This window comes from Misgurnus anguillicaudatus, chromosome 24 (genome assembly GCF_027580225.2).
Source record: "Misgurnus anguillicaudatus chromosome 24, ASM2758022v2, whole genome shotgun sequence".
NCBI lineage: Eukaryota > Metazoa > Chordata > Actinopteri > Cypriniformes > Cobitidae > Misgurnus > Misgurnus anguillicaudatus.
Genome location: NC_073360.2, coordinates 44,798,623 through 44,814,963, shown reverse-complemented (window position 1 = coordinate 44,814,963; position 16,341 = coordinate 44,798,623). Strand labels below are relative to the sequence as shown.

Below are 16,341 nucleotides of genomic sequence, written 5' to 3'. Positions count from 1 at the left end.
GTGGAACTAGGAGGAGCGTGATCCGCGACAGGGGCGGTCCGCTTCTCCGACCTGTGACACAGTCATTCCACAGCCTGTGATGTCAATGTCTTCCACATATTAAGTTCACATTGTCCATTATACAGTTAATACTTTCAGATTTGAGAAGATCAGGAGATCCGTTGAACACTATGGTTGGTGTGGGACCTTTGGGTTCCTGTAAAACAAACATTTCACCTTTTAAGTGCTTTTTACCAATTAACAGAAGCCATCAAATAGACTTAAAATTATCCCATAATAACACAAATAAAGTATGACAACTAGGCAAGCGACACTCACGAGCCAACAAGACTCATAATAATTGATGTAGAGCTGTATGCTATTTAAGGGTAAACAGAGTAATATTTTTATATTTGCATTGAATGTTACTTTAAATAAAGTGCCTCAAATGCTAACTAAATTACAGAAGACTATACTTACACTATTAACACAGTAAAGAAAGCTGGGATTTTCTTGAAATAATGCTTGCAATAACATAAGTGCAGCATTCCTCACCAGACCTACAAAGATACAAATTATTGTACATTAGGTACAGATATCAATTACAGGGACATTTTACTCAAAAAAGAAAACTCATTCACTCACTCGTTATTTCAAACGTTCACAGCTTTCTTTCTTCAGCAGAACACTAACACAAAAAAGATTTTGAAGAATGTAACCGAACAACTCTGCTAGCAATTTAATGGACACAAAACCAATGCAGGTCAATGGGCACCATTGTTGTTTGATTACCATACTTTCTCAAAATATCTTCTGTTGTGTTCTGCTGAAGAAAGTGACGACAATTTTAATTTGTGGATAAACTTTAACTCTTTCTCAGCCAGCGTCTCTTAATTAACAAGTTTACTCTTCAATGGCAAGGAAAAAGTTTATACTAACATTATTTTCATATTTTCACTTATACAATTTATAGGTGCTAGAACCTTTACATTGACAATGCAAATAAGGCTACTTTACACTGGACAAACAACAAGCACCTTCTGTGGTTTCCTCTCCAATGAGATTGGCGTAGAGATGTTTTTACTTCCTTCTTTTGCACTCCTGATGATGTTTGGGGCCATTTTATTAAGAGATGTTTCCATGTTCTTCACCAAGTCTGTTCCAAACCACATTGTCATTCCATGCAGCATCTTAAAACAAAAAATGTTTATATATCCACTTTCAGACAAACAAGTTCCTTAAAGTCTACATTAACTTGAGGTTGCAATTGACTAGTGATGTATTTTTCAAAACACAATGTTCAATAAAAAAATAGTGTGAAATATACAGAATTTAAATTAAATCCTCAAACACTTTACAGTCTTTAATGCTAAATTCTAAATGAAATACATACAGTAAGAATTATCATTAAAGCTACAAAACACAGATTTCTTTTTATTTTCTCTTTAAAGAACATTAGTGACGAAGTCTTACAAGGTCCTTTTAAGCACCTTACCTTTTTGCATCAATGGGCTTTATATTTTAAAGCCAGTGACGTGTCTGACCATTTATTAACCATGGTTATCTGTGAGGGAGAGGAAAAAAAATTACACTTCACAAACCAAATACACATAAAAACCTGAACACGTTTGGTTTTTAAAACATTTGAATGTTAAATGTAAGTGTCTTAACAGCTACCATCACATTAATTAATTGTGTGCATCACAGAAAACATGCATATCTAGACTTGCGGATACAAACGCTGCACTGCAATCGTGCATTTATAATACAGACCTGTCACATAATGTGCTCATATACCTTTAAGGGCGTTCTGCTACGTCTCTACTGACGTATGCACGTTATGAGTGTTGACGTAGAACGCACACGGAAGTCTCATGTTTACTGCTTGCATGTATGTTAGCTGCACGTTGCATTAAAATAAAAGTATTCGTAGAGTTAAAGACTCAAGTGGACATTCGAATTCTTTACATGGTGTCAGAAGCGTTTGACGGACACATTGCTTCTTCGAATGATGGCCAAGTTTAATCCTCCGGAAAGTTTCGCTTTTGATCGCCCAAACGAATGGGCCGACTGGAAACAGCGTTTCCAGCGATTTCGGTTGGCCACAAAACTGAATAAAGAAGACGGCGAAGTTCAGGTCAGTTCGCTAATCTATGCCATGGGGCCTGAAGCTGAAAATATCTTTAAGTCTTTCACCTTTGAAACGGAGGCGGATGAGAAGAATATCGACGTTGTGTTGGGAAAATACGACGCATACTTCTATCCTAAACGCAATGTGATTCACGAGCGTGCCTGTTTTCACCAGAGATCACAGAGACCCGGTGAGAAAGCTGAAATATTTATCAGAGCCCTGTACGAGTTATCAGAACATTGTGACTTCGGTGTCAATAGAGACGAACACATCCGTGACCGTATTGTTGTGGGCATTTTAGACAAAGACCTGTCACGTAGATTGCAATTAATGGCTGATCTAACACTTACCCAAACCATTACAACTGTTCGCCAGTCTGAGGAGGTCACACTCCAAGTTCACCAGCAGGGTGAGTCACGTGCAGCGGTACAGGAAATCCGCGGAAGAGGACTAGGCAAAGGAAAGCCCAAGTGGAAACCTAAAAAGAGAGAAAGTGATTATAGAGACCCAAAATGTGGAAAATGTGGAAAATTGAGACACAGAGAACCGGAAAGGTGCCCAGCCTTGAACTCTACATGCAACAAATGTAAAAAGGTGGGTCACTGGGAAAAGAAATGTTACAGTAAATCAGTCAGAGAAGTGACAGAGACAGAGACGGTTTCACAAACACCATACTTCCTGGGTGCAGTCACAAATACAAACAAAACTGAGGAACAATGGACTATAGAGCTTGGAATTGGAACAACACAGGTGAAATTTAAAATTGACACGGGTGCAGACACAAACATAATGGGTGAAGAGACTTTTACCAAACTAATTCCAGAGAAGGAATTAAAGCCCTCAAATGTTACACTGTGCAGCCCAGGGGGTCAGTTGGACTGTTTAGGAATGTTTCAAGCCAGCACTAATTATAAAAAGAAGCCATATACATTTCCAATATATGTCATCAGCGGCCAAAATGCAAATAATCTGCTGAGTCGAGACACGGCAATGATGATGGGGCTGGTGAAACGGGTTGAAGAAGTCCACAAATCATTCGGTGAGCACGGAACACTCAAAACCGAACCTGTTAAAATCCTGTTGAGAGGTGATGCTGAGCCATATGCAGTGCACACTGCTCGTCGTGTCCCGTTGCCTCTTCTGCAAAAAGTGAAAGAGGAATTACAACGCATGGAGGAAAATGAGGTGATTGAGCCGGTGACCGAGCCCACTGACTGGTGTGCGCCTATGGTGCCAGTTCCAAGGAAAAATGGGAAGGTGCGCATCTGTGTTGATTTAAAGAGGCTAAATGAGGCCGTAAGGAGAGAGAGGTACGTACTTCCAACTGCTGAAGAAATTACAGCTAAACTCAGTGGCGCGACCATGTTTACATCACTGGATGCCGCCTCCGGGTTTTGGCAAATACCTCTACACCCTGAAAGCACCAGGCTGACCACCTTTATAACACCCTTTGGGAGATTCGCCTTCAAACGTCTCCCATTTGGAATAACTAGCGCTCCTGAAATATTCCAACGGAAAATGACTGAGACCCTCAACGGCCTGGAAGGCGTGGCTATCTTTATGGACGACATTTTGGTATATGGAGATACTCCAGAGCAGCATGACAAGCGTCTCAGCATGGTGTTGGAGAGAATAGAGTCAGCCGGTCTGAAGCTGAACAAAGAAAAATGTAAGTTCAGACAAAATAAACTTCACTTTTTGGGACAAGTCATTGACAAATCAGGTGTTAGACCTGACCCTGACAAAGTCAAAGCAATCCACGAGCTACCACCACCACAGAATGTGCATGACTTAAAGCGTATTCTAGGCATGTTTAATTACTTAGGGAAATACATTCCCAATCTGTCTACGGTGGGTCAGCCTCTATACGATCTGTTAAGGTCCAAGTCAGTGTGGACGTGGGACCACCCTCAGCAGGAGGCATTCCAGCTGATCAAAGACATCCTGTCCACTTCTCCAGTTCTGAAGTTCTACGATGTGAATCGCCCCACGGCGGTCTCAGCTGACGCCAGTAGTTATGGCATTGGCGGAGTATTGTTGCAGCTACATGAAGGGGAATGGAAACCTGTGGCATACTGCTCACGTTGTCTGTCTGATGCGGAGACCAGATATGCACAGATAGAGAAAGAGTGTTTGGCGAGTGTCTGGGCCTGTGAGAGATTTGAAAAGTACCTGTGTGGCCTCGAGAGTTTTAAATTGGTCACAGACCACAAACCGCTGGTGCCACTCATGAATCAGAAAGACCTGGATAACGTGCCAATACGGTGCCAAAGACTACTCATGAGACTTATGAGATTTAAACCGATGGCTGAATATGCACCAGGAAAGACACTAACGGTGGCCGACACACTCTCACGGAGTCCACTACAGTGTATGGAACAGGAGACTGACACTCATTCAGACGTAGCGTGCTACATAGCAGCCGTCGTGGACACCATGCCTGCAACTCCTCGTAGACTTGAAGCCATAAAGGCAGCTACAGCAGCCGACTGTAACCTACAATTGGTGTTGCAGTACATAAAGTCAGGGTGGCCAGAGTACATAGGCCAAGTACCAGCAGCAATCAGAGAGTTTTTTCCCATGAAAGCTGAATTATCTGAATGCGATGGAATTATCATCAGAGGCAGCCGTATGGTGATTCCAGATGTGCTAAGAGCAGACATCCTGAACCGAATACACGACGGGCACCAGGGTTTGACTAAGTGTAGAGAGCGAGCCCATGCATCGGTATGGTGGCCCGGCATTTCATCAGAAATTCAACAAAAAGTCCAATCATGTCAGGTATGCCGTGAGATAAAACCCAGCCAGCGGAAAGAACCTCTCATCTCTACCCCTCTACCGGACCGACCTTGGAAGAGACTCGCTATGGACCTGTGCGATCATAACAAACACACTTACCTTGTTGTGTCAGACTACTTTTCCCGGTTCCTGGAAATACTTCACCTGCGAACAACCACTGCTTCACAGATAATCTTGAAATTAAAGGCCGTGTTTGCTAGATTTGGTTGTCCAGATGAGGTCGTGTCCGACAATGGGCCCCAATTTTCATGCCAGGAATTTAAAGACTTTGCGAAAGAGTTCGACTTCACACACATCACCTCGAGTCCACACAACCCTCAAGGGAATGGACATGCAGAGAGAGGTGTTCAAACTGCTAAAAGAATTTTGAAGCAGAAAGACCCTTTGCTCGCCCTCATGTGTTTTCGGTCAACGCCTTGCACCTCCACAGGGGTGAGCCCGGCAGAGTTACTCATGGGTCGAAAAATAAAAACAACCCTCCCAGCATTGGAGGTAAATTTACAGCCCCAATGGCCAATCTGGAAACTGTCAGACGTAAGGACGCTTCGGAAAAAGAAAAACAAGCATTCTACTTTAATCGGCGCCACGGAACTAGGCCTTTGCTGCCTTTAAAGCCTGGTGATCCTGTCCTCATGAAGCTGGACCATCAGAAAGCCTGGAAAACACCTGCCGTTGTCTCAGGAGACAGCGTCACACCACGCTCCCTTGTCATTGAAACACCCCAGGGAGCAACCCTGAGACGCAACCGGCGTCACTTGCAGCATGTTCCTTCAGCGGCCGAGACCACACTCCCTCTAGCCTCAGATGGACTACAACGGGAAGCTACAATACAGCAGCCCGACCCTGTGGTCTCACCAGATGCTGCATCACCAAACCTCAATATTAAAACGCCAGACACCCAGACTGGACTGTTCCAGACCCGCTCGGGTAGACTAAGAAAACCTGTTGAAAGGTTTAATTTATAAAAAAAAAATATATAGATATATATATATATATATGTATATATATATATCACAGGTTCACTGTGAAAATGTGGCTATTGTGTTTATATGTTTAGCCAGGGACTGTGGGGTGGACTAGAGGGACATTAAGGGAAATGTTCAAGGATCCTGTGAAGAGAGCTGATGTTCTAATGTTTGTTAATATGATGCGTAGTGTTATGTCTGATGAGTTAAGTCAACAGACACAAGTGACTTACTGCTTAGTCAAACGTTATACCTTTTGAATGTTTGGTCATAGGAACAGATTTTTTTGCATTACTGTTTGTCCTCAGGAAAAAAAAAAGAAAACTTAAAAGGGGAGATGTCACATAATGTGCTCATATACCTTTAAGGGCGTTCTGCTACGTCTCTACTGACGTATGCACGTTATGAGTGTTGACGTAGAACGCACACGGAAGTCTCATGTTTACTGCTTGCATGTATGTTAGCTGCACGTTGCATTAAAATAAAAGTATTCGTAGAGTTAAAGACTCAAGTGGACATTCGAATTCTTTACAAGACCAGCAGAAAGTTCTTAACTGTGGCCAGCAGTTTCCACTTTCCTTCAAGGTTTAGCTCCAACCCTGATAAAACACTCGTGAACAAGCGAACAATACTCAGGGAATATGTGTAAAACAGCGACAAACATTTACATATAATTTCCCTTCCACCGTCTTCCACCCGGTTCCTTTGACCACGCGCTTCATTGAAATAACACCCCTGTCTCGAATTTCGTCTCCTTACAACACAGCTGTCTTATTGTGCTTGGCAATTTAATTGAAAATGACAAAGAAATAAAGCAGGACTGTAACGTAATTCATTAAAACCCGGAACAAAATGTATTTAACAGAGCTTTTATAACTGACGGTTGACGAAGCCCGTCAGTGCTTTAACGTTACCAGCAGTATTTTTTAACTGAGGTAAATGTTATAAATGTAGCTTCTAGTATCACTATTTAGCACAGTGCCGGTCTTTCCTATACGCAAAGTACGCAATTTGCATAGGGCCCCGCACCACTAGAGGGCCCCCTTGATCTCAGAATTATTTAAAACCATTATATCAAAGAAAAATTATTATTATGTTTAATGAAAACAAGACGCTATAATTTAAATAATTTGCAAACTTCCGAATTTGTGCGGGTTTTTAAAAATACTTAATGATTTCTTAAATCACTGATATGTACTCGGACAACATGCAGGCAGTTTCTCAATCCGAAGGCTGCAGCCATCAGAGGTCACATCTGTAGGCTGCATATGCGTCATAAAAACGTATTTTAGAATATTAACAATTATAATGTTGACTATTATTCTTAGTTAATGGTTAATTGTTATATTATGCGTATGACTTGCAAATGAAATGCTTATTTAACTTAAATAAATCAGGCTTGATGACGAATGCAGCGCGCATATGCGACATGATCCGGAGGTTGCAGCCTTCAAATTTAGAAACGGCCGCGTGCATGACGCAGAAGAGTGATTTGGTAACGATGCGCATATTATATGCCCACCATTGATTTAAAACAGAGCTATCCGTCTGGAGCAGAATAAAGGGGAAAAACGTGAAGCAAGGGAACAAGATAAAGGATTTGCGCGAGCAGATTAAGTCAATGTAAAGACACGCGTCCTAGCATGGGGCGATTCAAATGACGCGAATTGGGTGACGAAATTGCCGCGAAAACACGCGCTTTTTCCTTTGAACTTCAAGAACGCGCTCTCGTGCAGGATAATTTGACGAGAGCGAAAGAGAGAGAGAGAGAGAGAGAGAGAGAGAGAGAGAGAGAGAGCGAGAGAGAGAGAGAAAGAGAAAGAGAGGTAAGAATGGTGCCCACGTCGAGAAAACTTAATAGAAGACTTGAAATTTGTAAAGGATTAAAGTATATGTCACTCGTTTAATTACAGTATGTTAACTGGATAACACTGGATATAACTCATTGTATAGATAATAAAATAATGTATTTTGATTACACAAATCAAACCTAACTATATGATTGTAGCTGCTGACCAGCATAGGGAATCTCTATGGCTAATTTATAAGACATGTTGCTGATACAGTACTGTGTGTTGTACCTTATCTTGTTAATTGAGTCTTTTTGAGCATCTTATGCCTAGAATTATTCAAGGAGATTGATTATTTTAACTTCCTTTAAAGTTTGATCAGTTGTGCATAATGACATGTGCAACAAATGGATATAGGGTGTCAAACTCATAGATTTGCAATATTTAAAATCAGACACTATTTTTAAAATATTTGGGGTCAACCTCTGTGACAGCTTTAAAGGGACACTTCACCCATTTGCATTAAGCTGTGTATAGTTAGAACTCCAGTCATGTTTTTGAATGGTCGTGCATCATTTCCTCAGTTGCCGCTGAGTCAGGAGAAATACAGATTTCAGTGTTGCACATCCTTCTTTCAATGATGTAAAAATCATCATTTTGCATCATTGAAAAAAGGAAGTCCAATATCTTTGTTGAGGGGGTGAGACTACAAACACCCCTTTTCTCTATCAAATAGGCACCAAATTCTAAATCTATGTTACATTTCGACTACAAATATAACACTTTCAATAAAGATTAATGTTTCTACGGGTGAAATGCTCTTTTAAAGCTGAAACTTATCAAATCCTATCAGAGGTCCAGAATGTCATTGAAACACACCAGTGGCTTTGCTGTCATCAGTATTAAACATGTTACCCCTCGAAGTACCCCTCCCCACAGAGCCCCCACCCCACATAACAAATCCCAATTTAACCCCTTTGTATTAACAGTATGTATTTATATTCAATTTAATTTGATTCATTACATTCATTTAGATCAGGTTAATTTTTTGTGCTTCTCACAACACATTTTAAATCAAAACAACTTATCAGCAAATACATGTTTCATGTTATAATCAGCAAGTTTATCAGTCAGGGTTTCAAAGTAATGTGCATATGGGAATAATATACAGCTATAAGATAATCCCCTATGTGGTTAGTTAACAACTAACTAACAGAAACATTGACTGGGTTTTACCCAGATAGCACAGGTACGTCTGTAAGATGTCTGGTAAAGATCTGGAGATCTGGAATACATCTGGTGTGTAAAAACATCTTATAAAGGAAAAGAGCTGCTTTACATACATTCTAAATCAAAAACGTCTTGCAGACATCTTCAATATGTCTATATGACATCTTTTAGGAGACGTCTCACAGACGTATTGCAGATGAGAAAACAATCTAAATAAGACATCTTGCAGATGTAAACGCAGACATCAAATAGACATCTTCAAGATGCATGTGTGCTATCAGGGTCTGAATGCACTGACAGAGGGCCCCTCACAAAGCTTTGCTTAGGGCCCCCCAGCATCTAGGACCGGCACTGCCCCAGCGTGACGTCATACAGTGCGTTGTGGGGGAAAGGAGAATCATTGCAAACCGCTGTACTTTTTCATACTTTTTCGGGTTTTGTGATACCCAACAACATAAAATACAATGGATAACAGTTTAAATGTTTATTATCAACAGCAAATTGCACAAATTCGTTGAAAAATTTTACCTGCAAAACGCCCTTTAATATTCCATCGGATTTAGTATCAAATAATTCTCAGTATATATAGTTTTCAATATGCACGGACTTAGTTTCGGTCTAGTCACGTGTGAAGGCAAGGCAATTAAACACGCTTGGGCTGCCCTCTAGTGGTAAAAGCTAATGACATTTTTATTTTTACATAGGATTTTATTGGACATTTTAAAGTGAAAATAACATAATATAGACATGTTTCTGCAATGTTTTTTTTATCTTGGCCATCTTCACATTGGAGTTCCGAGTTCATATAAAAAAATTATAAAGATATGTTACAGACAATCTGAGATATGAACTACTTCCTGTTTGGCGACTACGCCATAGGTATATTTTGAGCTGTTATGGGCAAATGCTTCCGAAAATCAAAAATCCTTCTAGTAACTTTTGTGAGGCTTGGTCTAAGGATCGTGTACGTGGAATTTCTTGAAGTTTGGACAAAATTTGTGACCTGTGAAACTTTTTAAAGGTTTTGTGTTCTATCCAATATGGTGGCCGAACGACATGGATCTGTGACTTCATCTTCTCAAGCAACTTACACCGGTACTGCCCGAACATTTTAGACCTGTTTGAGTGTGACTCACTCGGATCTTTCACCCGGATCTTTAAATTAACTCATGAGTCGCGAGTCTCTAGTATCATTAACCCGGATCAGTTGAGTCCTACTACAATTCAATGTAAAACCATAAACAGCGCCACCACACACACACACAAACCTCTTTTAACATTATTAATGAGACTTCGCTCGCTCTACAGATCCACTCGTAACCGGCTGATCTGCGCGAGAACTGACCCGAGATTCTCACTCAGAGCCGGAAACATTGCAAACTCGAGAGACCTGCTGATTCGCGCGAGCTTTGACTCGAGAATCTCTCAACTCGTAACCGGCTGATCCGCGCGAACTCGAATCAGAGCCGGAAACACTGCAGATTCGCAGATCTGCCGGAAACATCGCAGACTCGAGACTCTCCAGCTCGGGGGCTACATAATCAGGACACAGTTTTTTTCTATATTTTCTCTATATTATTATGCTCTTAGTATCAGGCATATTTTTTTTAAATGGTCAACCATACACACCAAACCTAAAACCTATAAGCATGATATTTCAGAAGTGAAAGGCTTTTGTTGTGGATTTGCTTTTGAGGAGACTTCAGTCGATCTATAGATCCACTAACCGGCTCCAGCTGTTCCGCGCGAATCAGCCCGTTAGTGGATCTATAGAGCGAGTAAAGTGTCATGAGTCCCATGGTCTGCGAGTCTGCAATGTTTCCAGCTCTGAGAATCTCGAGTCGCGTGGATCCTCTGGATACAAGCGGTCTGTACTGAGTTTCCTTGGCGATTTAACAATACTGACTCAAGTGACTCACACAACCCGGATCACTTTAGTGTGTGACTCACAATAACCCGGATCCTTGAAAGGAATCGAGTTTGCCAGGCCTAGAACATTTTAAAGTTTGAACGGTGTCTCTGTGTCAAACGGTCTAGGCGCTAGAGCTGGCCAAAAAAATCTACCCGGGAAAAATAATAAAAATAATAATAATAATAAAACTTAAGAAGAACAACAAGTGTGCTTTTGCAAAGTAAAAAACAAAATCATTCAGAAATAAGTGAAAATTTTGTGATGTTTGATGAGAGAAATCGGATTTTATTACTGTATAAAAAAATAAATCACACAGTTAATATAAACATAAACTGATGAAGTTCATTTCCTTGTAAATCTCTCTGATGTGTTTCAGTAAAACACAAACACACATAAATGAAACTAAAATGAAAATGTTCATAAACACTAAATGATGACAGGAAGAGAAACAAATTCAACTCACTGTAGATTTGATCTGTGTGTGAACAAACTGTTTCTCTCTGTTCTCTACAGGTTGATGATGTGTGATATCACAGATGAAGGTTGTGTTACTTTGACTTCAGCTCTGAGATCAAACCCATCACACCTGACACATCTGGATCTGTCTTATAATAATCTAAGAGATTCAGGAGTGAAGCTGATGTCTGATGTACTGAAGAATCCTGACTGTAAACTGGAGATACTGAAGTAAGATCATCTCTCTGATAGTCACACATGTACTGAGGTTTAGTTAAACATAAACTGTATGAAAAAAACACACTAAACTGTAAAGGATCTGATCAGTAAGCCGATACATCATCAAAGTACTGCAGTGTTTCATCACAACACAACCTGTGAAGATAAAAACTGAGATAAAGATTCAAATTAAAATTGTATTATTCTACAATAAAAATGAATGATGTTGTGTTGTTAGATTTCCCCTACACACCTGACTGACTTAAGTTACATAACCGGTGCATCTATAGACAACACACACAAAACATTTATCCTCACCGGGTGTCCATAGAAGACAAACACTCAAGAGTCACACAACATCTTATCCATTATGAACACTAGGGGTGGGAAAATTTTGATTCTTCGATGCACCAAATGCCAAGAATTGATTCTTAAAAGTTATTTTTCAAAATAATAATGTGATGTTATCAGAACCAAACTCAACTGCTGGAGGGGTGCTGCACATGGACAGCTTGAGAGCGCGCACCGCACGAGCACCCACAGCGCAGCTTACACGAGCAGTAGATAAAGAAAAACCAAATATATCTAACCCTATTTGACTAATCCTAAACTACAAGAAAACAAAATACATGTTGGGATGATCTTCCTCTGCCTTTTCTCTGTTCAGTGAGCGGCAGGAAGAAACAGCGCCTTTCATTTAGTGACTCATCTGATGTGCTAATAGTGTTCCAAAAACCTGCCGCTAAATGTTTAGATATAGATAAGAACATGAATATACTTCTGTAAAAATATGCACATCATTTGTTATTCAGACGGAGGCGCTGGGTGCGCAGCATTAGATAAATACAGTAATACTGCCAAAATCACTGTGTATAATGATGATGATTAGACGATATGTCAGTTACAGTTACATATCGATATGCCTGTTAACATATTAATTATATATGTCGATACTGAATCGATTCATGAGGGTCCAAACGATTCCCACCCCTAATGAACACAAACACTTGAGGAAATAAGATTATGGGCCCTATTTTAACGATCTGAAACGCAAGTCCGAAGCGCAAAGCGCAAGTGACTTTGTGGGCGGATCTTGGGCGCTGTTGCTATTTTCCCGGCGGGAGAAATAAGTCTTGCGCCGGGCTCAAATCAATAAGGGGTTGGTCTGAAGTAGGTTCATTATTCATAGGTGTGGTTTGGGCGTAACCTCAAATAAGCCAATCAGAACGCTATCCAACATTCCCTTTAAACGCAAGGGCGCAAGTTCCATGGCGGGTTACTATTATTATGACGGATTTGACAGGCGCACGCCAGGAGCGGTTCACAGCCGAGGAGACCCACGTTCTTGTAAGAGCACTCAAAGACAGAGAAGTTGTTTTGTATGGGGATAGGAGAAACCCGCCCAAATCAGCGTCGGTTAAACAGGCGTGAGAGGAAATAGCCACAATTGTCTCATCAGCTGCGCCAAGCACTACAATGATGTCAGGAGACGGGGGAATCCCAAGCTTGCCAGCATAAATCGGGCACGCCGGGCACACAGGAGGACATCGCTGCGTCCACCCTCACCGCTGAAAGGGTTTGGGGGCTTTGAAATCGGACACAAGAAACGCAAGCAAGGTTCAACCCCAAAGTACACTTACAAATCAAGTTCACATACATGAAGGTTTCTTATGAAAACATTTTAATTATTATTTAGATAAAATAAACGTAGTACAGCCACACAACAAACTTATGAAAACATTTTAATCGTTATTTGCATGATAATTGTTTAACGCTGCCACACAAAATAAATAAAAACTATCACCACAATGCTCACCACAATGATTTCCCTTATCTCATGTATTTATATTTTTATTGTAACAATTTATGATTTGATGATTTCCCTTATCTTATATTTTTTATTGTAACAATTTATGATTTGCAAAAATAACTGTTGCATCTGTGTAGATTAGATAAGCAATGCGCGTTGTGCACGCTATACATTATGGTCAAGCATGCGCCCTTAAAATAGCATAATGAACTACGCGCAACGCGCCACTGACTTTAGACTAGTTTTTTTTGGTTAGTAGCGCAATTGTTTTTTGAAACTGCAAAATAGCATAAGAGATGGTTTGCGCCGGAGCACGCCTCCTTTTTTGCCCTGAACCGCCCAGGGAGCGCAAGTTCATTCCCTAGTTTGCCGACGTGCGTCTGCGGAGGGAAAAACCCGCTTTGCGCCGGTGCAAAATATGAAATGATACATGCGTCACTGACAAAGTCAATTGCGCTGGGTGCAAGATAGGGCCCTATGTGTTAAACCTGACAGACTCCAGTCAATGTCTTTGAATATGATTTAATCACGGCCGAATCCTCCTCATCAGAAAGAATACAAGAGTTTATATAGGATAGATACATGACAAAGTCACATCATTTATCTCTAATATAATTTATTCTTCATATCTGCAATTCAGAAACTCCTCTCTGTTACCATGCAGACAAAACCAAATTTAACTTTCTTGATGACCTCAGCTTTAACAAGTCATGGGGTTTTAAATTTAAATCATTTAACCACACGTACCTCCTCTATTTCAACACATTTTGTTGTCAAAAGCTTACAGTACAAATGTTTAAACCTGTAAGGAAAAGACATGTTAGTTATAACTAGAAAATGCACTTCCAGAGGAACCGCAAAAGTGTGCTTGCTCTGGTGCGGTCACTAACTTGATTTGTGAAATGTAAAATTTTAAAATGTTTTTTATCTTGTGCATTATCACATTGGAGTCCCAAGTTCATGTTCAAAGTTTGGTTTCAATTAGAGATGCTCCGATCGCCGATCAATGCCGATCACAGAATGGAAGTGGAATGGTAATCTTTTGTTTGCACTATTTGTAGAAATGAAACTAACTATAAACATTGTTGGCAACGTTACTTTAAAAAAGTCATTAGTTATAGTTACTAGTTACTTCTCAAAAATAGTAACTGAGTTAGTAACTGTGTTACATCATTATACATGTAACTAATTACCAGGCAAAGTAACTATTGCGTTACTTAAAAAAGTTCAAATATTTCAAATAACTTGGATGCCCCCAATATAACATTTGTTGAATGAATTAGACACTAAAGAGAAACCACTTATTTTGTCCCTTACGAAAATTAACCATGGTTTTGCTACAGTTAAAACCAAAAAACATGGTTACTGCAGTAAAACCATGGTTACCACAAAATAACCATGGTTTTGACAACAAACCATAATTCACTATGGTTACTGTACTAAAACCATGGTTTTACTGATAGCAATCAATACGCCAAAAAACCATGGTTACTGCACTTTTACCACAAAAACCCCTGGTTAATTTTCGCAAGAGGTGGCAGCATGTGACGATGTGGGGTACTTTATTAGATCAGAATTACAGACGTGAAGAGGCTCTTTCTTACTCTGCATAAGTTGCACATTACATAAACATTCTTGCGTTTCACCTCAACAATGGAAAAGTAGTGCTTATTATACGTTGTGTTTGCGACTGCTACCTTTGAGTTTGTTGTACTTGTCATCGCTCTGTCATTGCGGGTGTGGGACTCGCGGACTGCAGCGCGAGGTCCGGGCTGCCTGTGAGTGTATAGCAGCATCAGCCGCTGCTCGTTGAGAAGAGAGAGCGATACATACTCTCGCGTGACGTCAGTCTCCAACCACGCCAGAAAAGATCGCTCGATTTGTCCTAGTCGCTTTTAGTAAATAAAGTCGCTAAAGGGGTTTATAAAGTTGCTAAACCTAGTAACAAAGTCACCAAGTTGGCAACACTGCACTGAACTTCTCGGACTGTGCATGTGGTTGCGTATGATCTCTGCCTGCCTCTGGTTGGCTAGCGATGGAAATTAAGCCAATCATCACCGCTTATGTGGTTGTCCCACCCCCTCTAACACACACACACCAATCAGCATTAGTTATGTGTCTCTCAGCCCCCAACACACACACACACACTAGAGACAAACATTGCCTGTCTGCATGAGAGAACCTACTCTGGTGAAAATCGCTTTAGTGAGATTAATTATAGTAACGCGCAGCATTTATTGTCAATAACGGTAACGGCGTTATAACGGGAGAAACAGTAATTTATTTGATTACTCGTTACTGATAAAAATAACGCCGTTAGTAACGCCGTTTATTTATAACGCCGTTAGTACCATCACTGACTATAAATTAGGTATATTATTGTTTTAATAGAGAATCAAATAAATAAGCACAACAAATATTTCTTCTTCCAAAGAGAAATGTGCCTTTAAAAAGGTTTATGTCTGTTAAAAGTAATTAAAATAAAACACTTCACAGTCTTTTCTTTACTGTATGAATTAAATATACACGCATTCGTATGAAGTACAACAGTTCTTCACTGATGAATGAACAGAGTAATTTTATTGAGAGATGAATTAGGATACTGTAGCTTTAAGACGTGAGAGAGGTCACTCCGTTCACATGCACTGATGACTTCTGTGTATGCGTGCGGCGGGTGTCCGCAAACAAGAGCAGGTGTGAGGAAAATGGAAGTTTAAACCTTCAAAACTTTAAAACGAATGCAAGTAATAAACTTTCGGCATGAGGATGCAATTGTCCGCGATCGATATGTGCTGTATATGCTGTTTGATAGGGATGTGAAGACGCATCGCGCTGAGGACCGGAGCGCGTCCTCGTAGAAAATACGCATATCTCTGTAAAGGCAGAGAGAGAAATTCAGATCTGCACGTCACACATGAGCAATGGGTTACAAATGCTCGCACTGTGTAAAATGGTCTCTAATTGCAGCCGCATCAGGAACGCTATGATGACAAAAGTAAACAGAAAGATCGGCTCATGAGATCGGCAATTTTAGCGAGTGCCGATCGCGT

General features: G+C 40.4%; 1 long non-coding RNA gene and 1 pseudogene across 1 annotated transcript; one reads left to right on the top strand and one right to left on the bottom strand.

Moving 5' to 3' along the window:
- The window catches only part of LOC129437111 (protein NLRC3-like), a 433,660-nt pseudogene that overhangs the window by 207,064 nt on the left and 210,255 nt on the right, over positions 1-16,341 (top strand).
- Positions 446-1,746, bottom strand: LOC141361756 (uncharacterized). The gene is made up of 3 exons (XR_012367935.1): positions 1,475-1,746; positions 1,017-1,169; positions 446-539 (listed from the first exon to the last, which is right to left on the bottom strand). It is a non-coding gene; the product is annotated as an uncharacterized lncRNA (long non-coding RNA).